We start from the raw sequence: 14,598 nt of genomic DNA on the forward strand, positions 1-14,598 counted from the left end.
AAAACCCGTTTGGCGTGTTCGAAGACGTGGTCCAGCACCTGGACCACTTATGCCCTGTAGCCACGCCCAGGGCCTACGTTGAGGGTTTTCAGGCGGGTCTCTCATGTTTCTCCCTGTTACACTTTCATCGGTGAAATGGACACCTGGTTACGGGACATACTGTAACTTAATTGTTGTTATAATTATTATTGTTGTTATTGTTGTTAACCTGTTTTGAAAAATGCTTCAGTCCAGGAGTACTGAATTGTACTAGGGGGGAGTGTGGTACCCTGCTGTTCACAGGTACCACAGGACCCAGGGTGCATGGATGGACTTCTCCACAAGAGGCCCTCATTACATACAAACACCTCCACCCTTCCACCTCATACCACCAGAGGGAGCCCGTTAGGGATATATATATGGAGGGTGGAGCCAGGCAGTTCAGTCAGAGTTAGTCAGTCAGACAGAGTCAGAGAGTCTGAGAGCGTGCTGACGCTGAGAGCAGCGAAGAAGCAGCACGTCTGCTGCTGAGTTCTGAGGGCCCCAAGTGTGGCCGACGGCAAAGAGGAGAGGAGAGAGGAGTTGAAGGGGCAGAGGAGCATCCTAGGCTCACCCCGAAGATACAAACCGGAAACCGGGTCCGCGCCTACAGGGTCCTTTATACCCAGTAGGGACCACCGGCATTCCAGGAGGACTACAAGTCCCTGGCAGACCTGAAGCTAGACCCATTACAGGACCAGGAACCATGAAGGCCCTGGCGACCAGGGATAGTGGTTGCCAGCAGAAGGTCCCACTACCAAGCGACAGGTGAAGGAACAGCATGACACATAAGCTAGGCCCAGTTGCAGGCTGGCCAGGAGCATACAGAGAGGCAGACACGGACCAGGAGGCCTTATACCGGCTCACTGGGGAGAAGTCCTGAAGTGCACCCATCCTACTGAGTACCCTGGACCGTACCTGACATCCGCACCAGTAAAGGTATTGAAGCGAATCCCCTGTCTCTGTCAGTTACTCCTGCTGCGCCATCCCGCCTGCACTACAAGCCCCAGCATCACCACCCACCATCAAACTCCACACTGCCCCGGGGGCCTGCTCCGCCTGCGGGGAGCAGAAACATCCCAGCTGCCATCCCATCACCCCCCGGAGGTCTGATGCAGCGCTGGTAATCATTACCAGGTACCACAGGTGGCGTCATGAACTGTTTATTTATTTTATCCAAGTTCCAATCCCCTTTTTCAAGAGTGACCCCAGGGTACGGGCCCGGGAGCCGACCACCGCGACATTCCCAAACCAGGTAAAGGCCCGGGTACCAAGTCGTCCCCATCCCCTGGGCGCGTCAATTCTGTCTCTGAGCTGCTTGGGTAGTTCCTTTGAGCTCATGATTCTGATTTGGTCTGACATGCACTGTGAGCTGTGAGGTCTTATATAGACAGGTGTGTGCCTTTCCAAATCAAGTCTTATCAGTTTAATTAAACACAGCTGGACTCCAATGAAGGAGTAGAACCATCTCAAGGAGGATCACAAGGAAATGGACAGCATGTGACTTAAATATGAGTGTCTGAGCAAAGGGTCTGAATACTTATGACCATGTGATATTTAACAAATTTAAGAGGTCTGAATACTTTCCGTACCCACTGTATACAGTATAATGAGAATACTGAAAATTACAATGTCAGTCCTATTGGGGGTAAACTCATTATACCTTACAAGTTATTTGTGAGACTGAATATGGCTTACTTCATTGTATTTTCTTCCTTATATTCTAATTTAACGAAATCTGTATAATATGAAAATCTTAAATAAAAATAGATTACAGATAAAGTTTATTTATGCAGCAAGGACCTATATAGGAGTGTAACTAGAAAATCCAGGACACTAAAGTGAACTTTTGAGTGGGACGCCCACCCCCATCCCACCTCTGATTGGCTTGCCACAAAAGGGGTCACTGTGACAATCTTCTAAAAGACAACCTATGGGCAGAAAATGGTGGGATGCCAACTGCTGGGGGGGCTTAGGATGCTTGGTACCGCTGAGCAGGATGTTCCTTGTTTAGCCATTATCTGGAACCCAGTGCAGTGAGCATTTTGCCATCTCCTCATTGAAGAGACAAGGAGCACTACCCGAGCCCCATTACAGCTATTGTATCTACAGTAATTATTCCACTCCTTGGCCATGGGGTCTAACCAGGATCCTAAGACATACACAGTAAATTACTTCTGCCAAAGTCCTGTATGCCTTTGTGTCATATAGAGGAATATTGGTCTCATTCAATAAATCTCCTCTATTTTTTTAAAAACTGTAAATTTATTAAAGTTTCAGGAAAAAAGCTAAACATCACAATCAGATTTGGGAAACAGACATGTAAACATATAAGTTATAAGATATTATAATAGCAACGATAAAATGGGGAACAAAATTGGGAGAGAGAAGGGAGGAGAGGAAGATAAGGGGGAAATCTGGGTTATTTTCACCAATACACAACACTTTTTGCTAACAGACCTCATTGGGAATAACCACACTATTATTACTCCATGTTATTAGAATAATTATTTGGGATTATAAATGCAGCCTCCTGTCTATACATATATAGCAGCTTATAACTGTATATGTGATGATGTCATTGTGGCAATGTTCCATAGCTGATGGAGTCAGTATAGTGAAGTCACAATATACCGGACAGTTCTACATGCCGTGTAACGCCTAATTCTGTTGAGGGTTGTTGAAGGCGTTAGAGAGAGAGGATTGTGGTATTGAGAGATTTAAGAAATGGCGAACAAAAAGCGTTTTGAGCGAACTATTGTTCTGTCTGATTCAGAGAACAGCAGTGATGAGGATTTCCATCAGGTGAGCCGTCACTTCTCTGCATTATTCTTATATATCACTAATTTATGGTCCAATGATTTATGTGATAACTTGTTAGAATGATTAATATTGCTGATTATTGGCTTCTTAATACCTGATAATGAAGATTAATATTTCTGTTTGGGTATTGGGTTAATAAGCAGCGACCTTAGAAGATCACAAGAGTTTATATCCATCTTATTAGACCGTCACTAGCATTATTACTATTAATATAAGAATAACATGCCCCCGCACCCCGGATCCGTTACCTCATGTGCCCTTGTGGTATATTCATACCCTTACTGATGTTTCTGATGCTTTATGTGACTTTGGGGGTCTTATATTTCATCTCTTTTTCTAGTCCCATCCCAAAAAAAGATTGAGACTTCCGGACCATCAACAGGAAGCTGGATTCAATACTGGGATAACATCTAGAGACCCAGGTACTGATCCCCTATACAATCTAGTCTCAGCTGATATGTGCCCTAACAATAATGGCTTTATAAGAACAGCTTTGCTCGGGATTGTAGGGTTTGCAGCCTCTATTCTTTCTTATTTTTATTTTCATTTCTTTTAAATGTGTTGTGCGTGAATTAAACATGAATGGCCGATTCTTAGGAAAAGCTATCAGTGTTTGAGCAATAGGGGTCGGATCCTCGAAAACATCCTTCATTGTAAACTCAGGCTTGATGTCTTGGGCAGCCGTTTCTGGTTCTGCAGCTCACACAATGGGACTGGGCTGTAACCAATGTTGAGGACAATGATTATGTTTCTAGTGGCACTGCGGCCCCTTCATTACTTTGATAAGTCCCACACCGATCATTATAAGCCTATCCTAAGTATTGCCACCAATCTTCACGTCCTGGAAGATCCCTTTAATTATCTTATTGCTGTTACCTATAATAATCATCTAACATATATTTTTTACTTCTTCAGATCTAGTGACATCTTTACCGTCATCCAGCAATGACATCTACAGGTAGGATGAATCTTCTCCAACTCTGAGCTCAGGTCCCATTGGGAGACATTTCTATTGGGGACAATCAGTGGCCTTCATCCTGGCTTCATATAAGACCCTGATGGTTCCTGGGCTCTGGATTATTTTATCTGATGTATTTATATCAATCATTTCATCCATAATATCATTTAGCTTTAATATTAGAATTTGCCCCACTGATTCCTATTTCTATATTTGTTTTCACAGTTACATCAATGTCGTTGTTGTATCTGATGACGAGGATTATTCTATTGGGGAAGAGACATCATCTCGCAAAAGTAAGGAGTAATTAGCTGTGTTTTCTAGACACAACCTAGATTTCTGGTATTTGACACAGTCCATTAATCCGTTTTCTGCTCTGATATTCACAGGACTCAGGACTTCTGACATCGAAGCTGACGATGCCCCTAAGCAGCGCGGATCTCCTGAGATATTTATTGACAGCGATGGTGACGACTATATAATAACAACCGCATCATCCCCTGTCACTGGTCAGTGTCCAAAACTATGGATTAGATCACAATCTATAAAGATGACATATATTCCACCTAAACATAATCTAACAATAGACAGGAGCACAATGACCTGATAGCCAACAAGTGGTCACAGCCATGGCACTTTAGAGTAAAAGCAGTAGTGGCCATGAATCTGGTGCCTCTTCACTCCTTTTCAACCAAGGGCTGCAGATTTTGCTAATCTCTATAAGAATATTATATAGATGCCTTAATGTACAAATTACCAAAGATAAAAAGATTTTCGCTGCTCTGTTTCCTTCCAGATACAGGATCATCTGGATACCTGCAGAGATCCACCTCAGAGGAGCAGTAAGTGATACAACGTTATGATATACTATAAACTAAGAAGTGGTGCCCCCTACTGATGGACATCCTCAGCCATCAGCTCAGTTCATATAATCCAGCACTCTCACATCTCTTAGATTGTTTGACGCCCCAATCCATGTCAGGGTTTAGTTAATCCCCCTCTCTGCCCTGTATAACTCCTGGCACCCAATGAAACCTTCCAGCTCCGCTCACATAGCAATGATATTGGATTCTTACATTGCCATTTTTGGGAGATTTATTTCAGTGCTGATTCTTCCACCTGCCCGGACTCATAGTTTAATGCTGGCTGCCCCTATTGTATATGTACCTCTGACCTTCTGCCATTGGGTGACTTGATCCTTAATTGGTAAATCCCTTCTAAATTGTCAGGAAAAGGAATGAATAGGTAAATGTTCTGTATGTTCTGAGATATAAGCTAAGGCTTCATGTATGATCTTCTGTTCTTTCTAGCCCTATTTGTAACATCCAGGGCTGCTTCCTAAAGGAGATCACATCCCCCGAATCTCCTTATGTGACGGATTTTCAGAAGACCAAGCACGAGTTGGTGACGCGGCTGTTCAAGCTCTACAACAGCACCGTGTTTGAGAACGAGGTAAGATATTATAATCCCCGGGTTGTACATCCTCATCTATATTCTGCTATCTTTACTGATCCTCCATGCAACTGCAGAGTTATATAGGTGCGGAGGAGGTCGCGGTCACCCCGGGACCTGATGCCTAAGGGAGTCTTTAGGACCAGTAGTCACAACTTATACCTCCCTTTTGTAGTGTCCTAGAAGGGACTGCGTTTTCTGCTGTTTTTTATTGAATTACAGATATAATGTGTTTTATTTCTTCATTTCTCATCTTTAGCTCCCTGAGTCAAATCTAGAAATAAAGTGGAGTAAAAGACTGAGGGTAGCCGCTGGACAGTGCATTAACAACTTTAAGGATGGGGATCTATATTCCACCATTGAACTGTCTGAAAAAGTGTGCGACTCCGCAAGTAAGTTTGATATGACAATCATATGGCAAAAATGGACATTTTGATATAAGTAACAAGTTGTTAGGGCCAGACTGAAGTTACTGCAACTTTCATAGCTTCCAAACCAGAGAAACACAAACATGCATGACTATAAGGTCTTAACTGGATAGGATAATTGAAAAACTTTCAGGACCCCTTTTTCCCTAAGTGTGGGGGATCCAGAGGAGAACAGTGGATAAAATACACATAAATAGTAACTATCAGGCTTGTAACTAGAAATTACTAGGTTGATAAATCAGAAGAGTCAGCCTGGGTGACGGAGAGCCTTCGTATCCGATAGTCGGTGAACTCTCCAAAGCTCCAGGGCAAATGTCTCTTGAGCCTTCCCGATAATATGGCCTAGCAGGTTAACACTTGTGATGTAAAGTATCTCTATAACTTGTAGTAATTGTATTATTTCTATCTTTAGAGCGCCTTAGAGACACATTAATGCATGAAATGTGCCATGCCGCCTGCTGGCATTTAAATGGTGTACAAGTGGATGGACATGGTCCATTCTTTGTAGGGTACACTGAACAGGTCGCACATGTCCACCCCGAATTACCACCTGTGAGCACATATCATACATATGACATCAAATACACGTACAACTATGTGTGTGGAGGGTGTGAACGCAGGTAAGGAAATATTTTATTTTTATATAATGATAAAGAAACTACATTAATGCAACCAATATTATGATACCAGGAGGTCACTGAAGACTGAGATCTAATTTTCCTCCAATAATTCATTCCCTTCCTCTAATAACTGATATTCCTGCTCTTTCTTGTCTGCTAATCCCTGTTCTTCTTGTCTCCTTAGGGTCGGCCGTTTCACAAAGATGTGTGAAGAGAAGACACTTTGTAAAAAATGTGGAGGCAGACTTCAAATGCAAAACACCAGCTAAGATGAGGACCACCCATATCAGGGAGACCCGTAGTCCAGATATTAGACCTGAATCTGGAAAATTCCACCAAAACCTGCAGAAATGTAATCAGGGCTGTACTAGCAAGCAGAAGCAATTTATTGCTTCCATTATCAAATGTAAGTATATACGGTGGGGAAAATAAGTATTTGATACACTGATGATTTTGCAAGTTTTCGCACCTACAAAAAAATGCAAAAATGGAGAGGTCTTTAATTTTTATCATAGGCACACTACAACTGTGAGAGCCAAATTCAGAAAATCAAATTGTATGATTTTTACATAATTAGTTTGCATTTTATCGCATGAAATAAGTATTTGATCACCTACTAACTAGCAAGAATTCTGGCTCTCACAGACCTGTTCGTTTTTCTTTAAGAAGCCCTCCTACTCTACACTCATTACCTGTATTAATTGCAACTGTTTGAACTCGTTACCTGTACAAAAGGTGAACAGTGGATACACTACTAATATTTATTGTATATTTTCTATCTTTAGAGTGCCTAAGAGACCCATGAGCACAGAAATGTGCCATGCTGCCCGCTGGCATTGTGACGGAGTGCAAATGATGGACATGGTCCACTGTAGATGTCCTACACTCAATAGGTCACCAGTGTTCACCCTGGGCTTCCACCAGTGAGCATGTATCACACAATTGACGACATCTACATGTGTGCAAGGTGTGAAAACAGGTAAGAAGATATTTTATTGTCATAAAATTATAAAGTATATTAATGCAATTTATATTCTGACACCAAAAGATCACTGAAGACAAGGATCGAATATTCCACTAATAATCCATGCCCTTCCTCTAATAACTGATATTCCTGCCATTTTCTATCTACTAATGTCTATTCTGAAGATAGAAACTAAATGAACATATACCCTGCTGTAAGTATATAAATAAAAGCAATACTGCATATAAAGAACATAAAGAACTTAGTAAACACCGTTTCTGATTTTTAAAAAAGCGTAAAAGCCATCCCACCAGCGTCAAACATATACACATTACGTTTATATAGCGTCTCATTGCTGGGTGCCCATATTCGGGACATGGTTCTGCTCAGCCCTTATTCACATTGATGCCACTTTGACACATGGTAAGGTTTTAATACTAGAGTTTAGAACCATCCTGATTTGGGTACACCTTGATGCTGGTGGGATGGCTTTTCTGCTTTTTTTGATCAAAAACTGTGTTTAATAAGTACCCCATGTTATTTATATGCACTATTGCTCTTACTTATAGCGGGGTATATGTTCATTTTGTTTTTATCCTATACTTTGCATGCATATCAATTTATAATCCAGTTCATTTTTTTCAGTTAATGTCTATTCTTTCTGTCTCCATAGACAAATATTGATGATGAGAGAGCATATTGCTGAAAATGGAGAGGTAGACGACTCATACTGAGCACCACCCAAGACGAGGACCATTTATCTCATAGTCATCATACTCTATCCACACAGACGCTAAGATAGAACTGCAGTCCAGATATCAGATATTAGACCAGAATCTGGAATAATCCAACAAAACCTGCAGAAACTCAATCCCGGCTGTAATATTAAGTGGATGCGATCTATTGATTCCATTACCAAATGTAAGTACAGTATACACAACATTTATACAATCGTCAGTGTCCAGTGCATGGCAGGAAACACATATCCTAGGGAAACATTGTTTTATCTACTCACAGCATGGCAGATACCACTGAATGAATACCCACTGAATGGCAGATTTACATTTCAGACAATATTAAAAGAAATAACAAGTGAGAAAAGAAAATTTTCTGTAAAACTTAGTTGACATGGGAGAGCAAACATGATCATATTCATAAAGTTATATGTCCTTACTATATAAAATAAGTTAATTATTGTTTTAACAAGTCATTCCTGTTATCCACATTCACAGAATATGACCAAGGATGCACATCTTCTTCCAAAACTGAAGATCCTGCTCACGGCCTGCATGCTATTCTGAAGTCTATGTACATGGTGGACAACGTGACTCCTCCAAGCGGAGACTGTGCCTACAACTCCTGTGAATGTATATCCTAATGGAGAGTTGTCTGCAAGAGTCCTCATAAAGCCCGGAAGAGCAACTAATGATACCAACAGTTCGCCTACTGCAGTAGAGGAGGAAGAGTGTGCTGAGAAAATGTTATAAGATAAAAAAAAATAAAATTAGCAAAAGAAAAACAAAAATGGTATTTTGGTAAAAGGAAGTTATCACCTATCCAGGCCCTAGGCAACGGAGATCCAATGCCTAGAGCGGCGGTTTGTGGGGCGCTGCACCAGGATACAAGACATAAATACAAATGAACTTCTGAGTGTTCTGGCACTGCCAGGGTCAGAGGAGCTCCAATCCATTCTCTGCCCTAATGTAGCAGTGTACTCATGCTGCTGACATCGCTGCAGCATGATGAGGCTGCAGGGGCCTTAGTATGGAGAGGTGGCAGCTTGGCAGGGTCAGCATGTGGGGTACATGGAGCGGGTCAGTATGAGGGGCACAAAATAGACAGTTCGGCAATGTGACAGGTTTAGTATGTAGAGTCAGTGTGGTGGGCTCAGTATGGAAAAGGGGCACCATGGGGAGCTCACTATGGAGAAAGGGCAGCATGGGGGGCTCACTGTGGAGAGGGTATTGCATGGTGGACTTAGTATGGAGAAAGGGCAGCATTGGGGCTCGCTATGTAAAGTGAGGCAGCATGGGGGACTCAGTGTGCATTTACACAATAGAATCACAGTCTTTAGAAAAAAAAAAACTTCAATCAGGTACATTAAGCCACTCCTTAGTTTCCCTGGCTGGGCTTCGGGTCATTGTCATGCTGAAAAACCCAGCCATGACCCATCTTCAATATTCTTTCTGAGGGAAGGAGGTTTTTGGCCAAAATCTCAGGATATATAACCTCATCTATCCTCCCTTCAATACGGTGCAGTCTTCATGTCCCCTTTGCAGAAAGCACACCCAAAGTATGATGTTTCCCCCACCATGCTTCACGGTTGGGATGGTGTTCTTGGGATTCTACTCATCCTTCTTCCTCCAAACACGGCGAGAGGAGTTGATACAAAAAAGGTCTATTTTGGTCTCATCTGACCACATGACCTTCGCCCATGCCTCCTCTGGATCATCCAGATGGTCATTGGCAAACTTCAAATGGGCCTGGACATGTACTGGCGCGAGCAGGGGGACCTTGCATGCCTTGCAGGATTTTAATCCATAACGGCGTAGTGTATAACTAACAGTAATGTTTGAGACTGTGGTCCCAGCTCTCTTCAGGTCATTTATCAGGTCCTCCCATGTAGTTCTGGGTTGATCCCTGACCTTTCTCAGAATCATCCTTACCCCACGAGGTGAGATGTTGCATGGAACCCGTGACCGAGGAAGATTGACAGTCATCTTGTGCTTCTTCCATTTCCTAATAATTGTGCTAACAGTTGTTGCTTTCTCACCAAGCTGCTTGCTTATTGTCCTGTTGCTCATCCGAGCCTTGTGCAGGTCTACAATTTTTTCCCTGGTGTCCTTAGACAGCTCTTTGATCTTGGCCATGGTGTAGAGGTTGGAGTGTGATTGATTGAGTGTGTAGACATGTATACATATATATATATATACAGTATATATATACACACACATATAAAGTCATGGCCGCAAAAAATGAAACATCCGGAGGTGTGTGACATGCAGAAGTAGTGCTGTTGCACAGTTTGACATGCAGAAGTAGTGCTGTTGCTTTAAAAGCATTCAGCAACTATTAGCAGTAACACAAGCACATGAGACTAGAGGGTTTAACACAGTCACAGGAGAAGGGGAGTGTTTTAGCAGAGCCCCAGGTGGATTGTGGGGAAGTTGTTTACTGTCTGGCTGGAGTGGAAGAGAAAGGTGGTGTGTGTGTTCTGCATCTCACAGAAGCGCCCCAGCAAGTGAAAAGGATTCAAGTCAGGAGTGAAGCTAAGAACAGGTCAGGTACAGTTCCTGAACTAGCAGTGCAGAGTATTGTCAAGCAGAAAGATAAGGATTGTAAGAAATAGTATCACAGGGATCATCTCCCTGAGCAAACCCTCCCCCCTCAGTGCACACTATCCAAAGTGGAAAAGAAACATCACGTCTAGTCAATTCCGCCGTATTGGGAGGAACTGCACCTCCGCGACGGATTACATTGAGCAATCCAAAACCCCACTTTCCAGATTTAATGAAAAGAGATACCTCAAATTGTTAGTTCAGACAGCCTATCACAAGAATCTAGCTCTTGCACAAAATGACTGTTTAAATAAACCTCAAACTGTATCTAAAAATGTTGAGGAGACGTCTAGATGGAGATATAGTTTTATTACCGCATTCACTAAAGGTAACCAGAATATTTGTAAAATATTGAACAAATATTAGTACCTTATAAAGAAAGACCCCATACTGAAAGAATTGGTTGCCTCAAGACCAAATATTATATTCCGAAGAGGAAAGACAATAAAGAATAACATAGCACCCAGTCTTATAAGAAATAGGTTGGAAAGCAATAAGAACACAGAAGTACAGAAAGACAGAATAGGGGTATTTAAATGTGAAAGCAAGCAATGTCACTGCTGTAAGATCATCAACTGTGGGTCAAAAGCTCTAAATGTTAAAAATTATAAGACTGTGTTCAGATTCACTGAAGAATTCACGTGTAGTTCAGATTTTGTCATTTATGTGGTGACATGCGATTGTTGACTCCAATATGTGGGTCGGACGACCCAAACATTGCGGAGCCGCATGAATGGTCACCGACATAATTTCAAAAAGGGGATTCTCAAACAATGTCTGTCCAAACATATCACTCTTGCACACAGTAAAAACTTTGAATCAATAGTAGTAACACCCTTGGAATAAATCCCATCTTCCACTAGAAATAGGAAGTCAGTCCTTAACGCCAAAGAGTCCTACTGGATATAAAGACTGGGGAATATATGTCCAGATTGACTCAATGAAACTTTGGAATGAGTCTAAATATGAGTTGTCAGGTGTACAATACCTCTCTGTGATTCTGGGGTTATGCTGTTCTTGCTGGGGGGCTTCCGATTCCCAGGGAGTGAGTTAAGTTCCTCCTCCTTAGAAAGAGATTTTGCCAGGCGGTTGTTTGATGAAAACAAATTATTACCTCTCCAAATGACAAGAGATAACTTATTGATTGGTTAACAGGGGCATATATAGAAATCATGAGGCCCCCATCAATGCCCCCACCCACACAGTATGATATCCCCACAGAGAAACCTTTCCCCACATGTGCAGTATGATGCCCCCAACACAGTATAAAACACCCACAGCATGATGCCCCTATAGTGCCCAGTCTTGCTGAAGAAGTCTGTTTTCACAAAGGGCTCTAGGTCTTTCCCAGGCAATTATAGACTAGGAAGCTTTAATGTCTTTAAAATCTGTATGCAGTGAAGTCAGACTTTCCCATTATTAACATAGGAGATGACAATCTAGTTTGCTCTATGGATGGAGGATCTAGAGTCAGACACAGACATTCTGCTGCAATTGATTTTAAAACAACAGTTAGGCTATGTGCCCACCATGCAGAAATGCTCAGGATTTTTTCCTGAGCGTTTCTGCATCTCCCTGGCAGAAAAAAACGCATGCGGATTGTACATGCGGATTGTACATGCGGATTGTACATGTGGATTGTACATGCGGATTGTACATGCGTTTTCCTGCCAAGGACATGCGGAAATGGAGCGGTTACCCACTGACATTTCTGCATGGGGATTGACAAGCGCTTTCCAAGTGATTAGCATCACTTGGAAAGTGCTTGTGACAACTTGGTCACACTATATAAATCCATGCAAACGGCATGGATTTATATAGTGTGACCCGAGAGAGTGGTAAAAATAAATATATACTTACCCTCCGATGGCCCCCGATGTCCCGCTCACTCCGTTCTCCCTTGCCGGCAACAGTGAATTGAAAAGACCTGCCGACGTCAGCGTCGCGTGACCCGTCACATGACTCTGACGTCAGCGCAGGACCTTCAATTCACTGCAGAGTGCCGGGAAGCAAGCAGGAGCGCAGCGCGGGCCGACAGAAGGTAAGTATACATTTATTTTTTATTTTATTCCTTTTTTTACAGATTTTTTAATGGTACCCGGGTGTGGATGAGACTCTCCTCTCATCTACACCCGGGTATCATCCGCACATTAGAACGCTTGGATTACGCATGTACATATACAGTGATGCGTAATCCAAGCGGTCTAATGCAAGTCAATGGCGGCGAAGACGCAGCACTTCCGCAAAATAATTGGTAGTGCTGCGTTTTTTTCCGCAATGATAATCCGCAGCGGAAATTTCCGCAGCATGTGCACAGCACAAGCGGATTATCATTGGGGTACGTTGCTGCCCTTCTACCATGCGTTTTTAATGCGTTTCCGCAGCTGCAAAAATGCTGTGGAAACGCATTAAAAACGCATCGTGGGCACACAGCCTTACAGTTTTCCATAGAACTTTGAGCACCAACTGTCATCTCCTATTTCAGTAATGGGAAAATCTGTAATCACTGAAGACATTTTTTTCCCGTTAAGTTAATATTTTGAGAATCAATGTTCAGTCCATGAGAAAGAAGCAAATTTCTATAAGATATATTACAAAGCTGATTTTTTAACGTGAACTATTAATGTGTATGAGGGGGGAATTAAATTAAAACAGTGGTTCTCTTTAAGAACCCTTGGATTCAGCTCATCTGTTCCCGCAGCCTTGTTCACATTGACTTTATGTAGCTTCGCTTGGTTTAGATCTACATTTAGACAACTGAGTATATTAGATGATGAATTAATAGCGCTGGGATCGACTACATCCTCAGCGCTTTCTTCTTTGCTATATATTGAAGACACTATTTAGGAATTCTGCATTCTCTTGATCTTCACTGATCAACTCCACATTACAATAATGTCTAATACTCAAGCAGCAGTCATTATTCTGCTGTTATATGTTGACTTATACTCCATTCACCTCCAGGGTTGCATTCACTATCCTGCCATTACATCAAGAAAGGAGGGGGCTGGAAACAGCAGAGCTAAGGGGAAGCCACCCATGACCGGTATAGCCGGAGGTTTCATTCCCCTCCCAGGTCTGATAGCTTGAATAGAGCAGGTTGGGGATTGGGTAATGGGAAGCAGGGGGGCGGGTAGTGGAAAAGGGGGTATATATAAGGAAAAGTGCGGGAAAACCGCCATTCCCTTAGGAACAACGGAGAGAGTTACCTGTAATGGCGTCCATTCAATCCCTGGTGGTCCAGCTTCAAGTTGCAGCACGATCACGAAGAGAGGTATGGCTGGAGGCCCAGCTATCTGCCTTGCTGGGAACAACCGCGGACGCAGAAGCGCAGTCTGGATCAGTAAGAAGGAGCAGGAGGAGGAGGCCACGGCCCCCGGAGAGACTGTCACCCGAGGTACCCACGCGGAACAGGCGCAGGTTCCGGAGCCCCTCCGGGGACCCTGCGGGGGGAGAGCAAGATAGGGTGGTTCCTGCCCGATGCTCTCGCCCCGCCAGGAATCCACCTAGGCGGCCTGTTGCCGCCGTTCAGCGCACAGTGCGGCCTACACAGGAGGCGAGGGACGCACCGGATACACAGCCGACAGGACAAGCATTGCGAGACACGGGAGTTCGGGCCGTAGCTGGGGGGCGCGTGCGCGGCGCACTCGCGACGCTTGGCACGTCTGCGGCGCGTAACGCATCTGCGACGCGCGGCGCATTAGCGACGCGCCTGCGGCGCGTGGCGCACATACGTCGCGCGGCGCACCTGGGACGCGCAGTGCACCTGCCGGCAGCGAGAGGGCCCAGCAGGACTGGAGTAGAACCGGAACCATCGAGGGAACAGTGCGGAGGACAGCAGGCACCACTGGCGATGCTCTTGTCGGGGTGCCTGCTGGGACAAACACGAGGAAGACGGGGAGGCAAGCATCCACGGGCAGGCAGCAGTCACGGGATCCACTGCCGCGTGGCTCAAGTGGACGACGTGGAAGGGAAGGAACGGCGGGCAGCATCGAGC

Source organism: Phyllobates terribilis, unplaced genomic scaffold (assembly GCF_046119375.1).
Source record: "Phyllobates terribilis strain yellow unplaced genomic scaffold, ASM4611937v1 Scaffold_3__8_contigs__length_932513732, whole genome shotgun sequence".
NCBI classification, from domain to species: Eukaryota; Metazoa; Chordata; class Amphibia; order Anura; family Dendrobatidae; genus Phyllobates; species Phyllobates terribilis.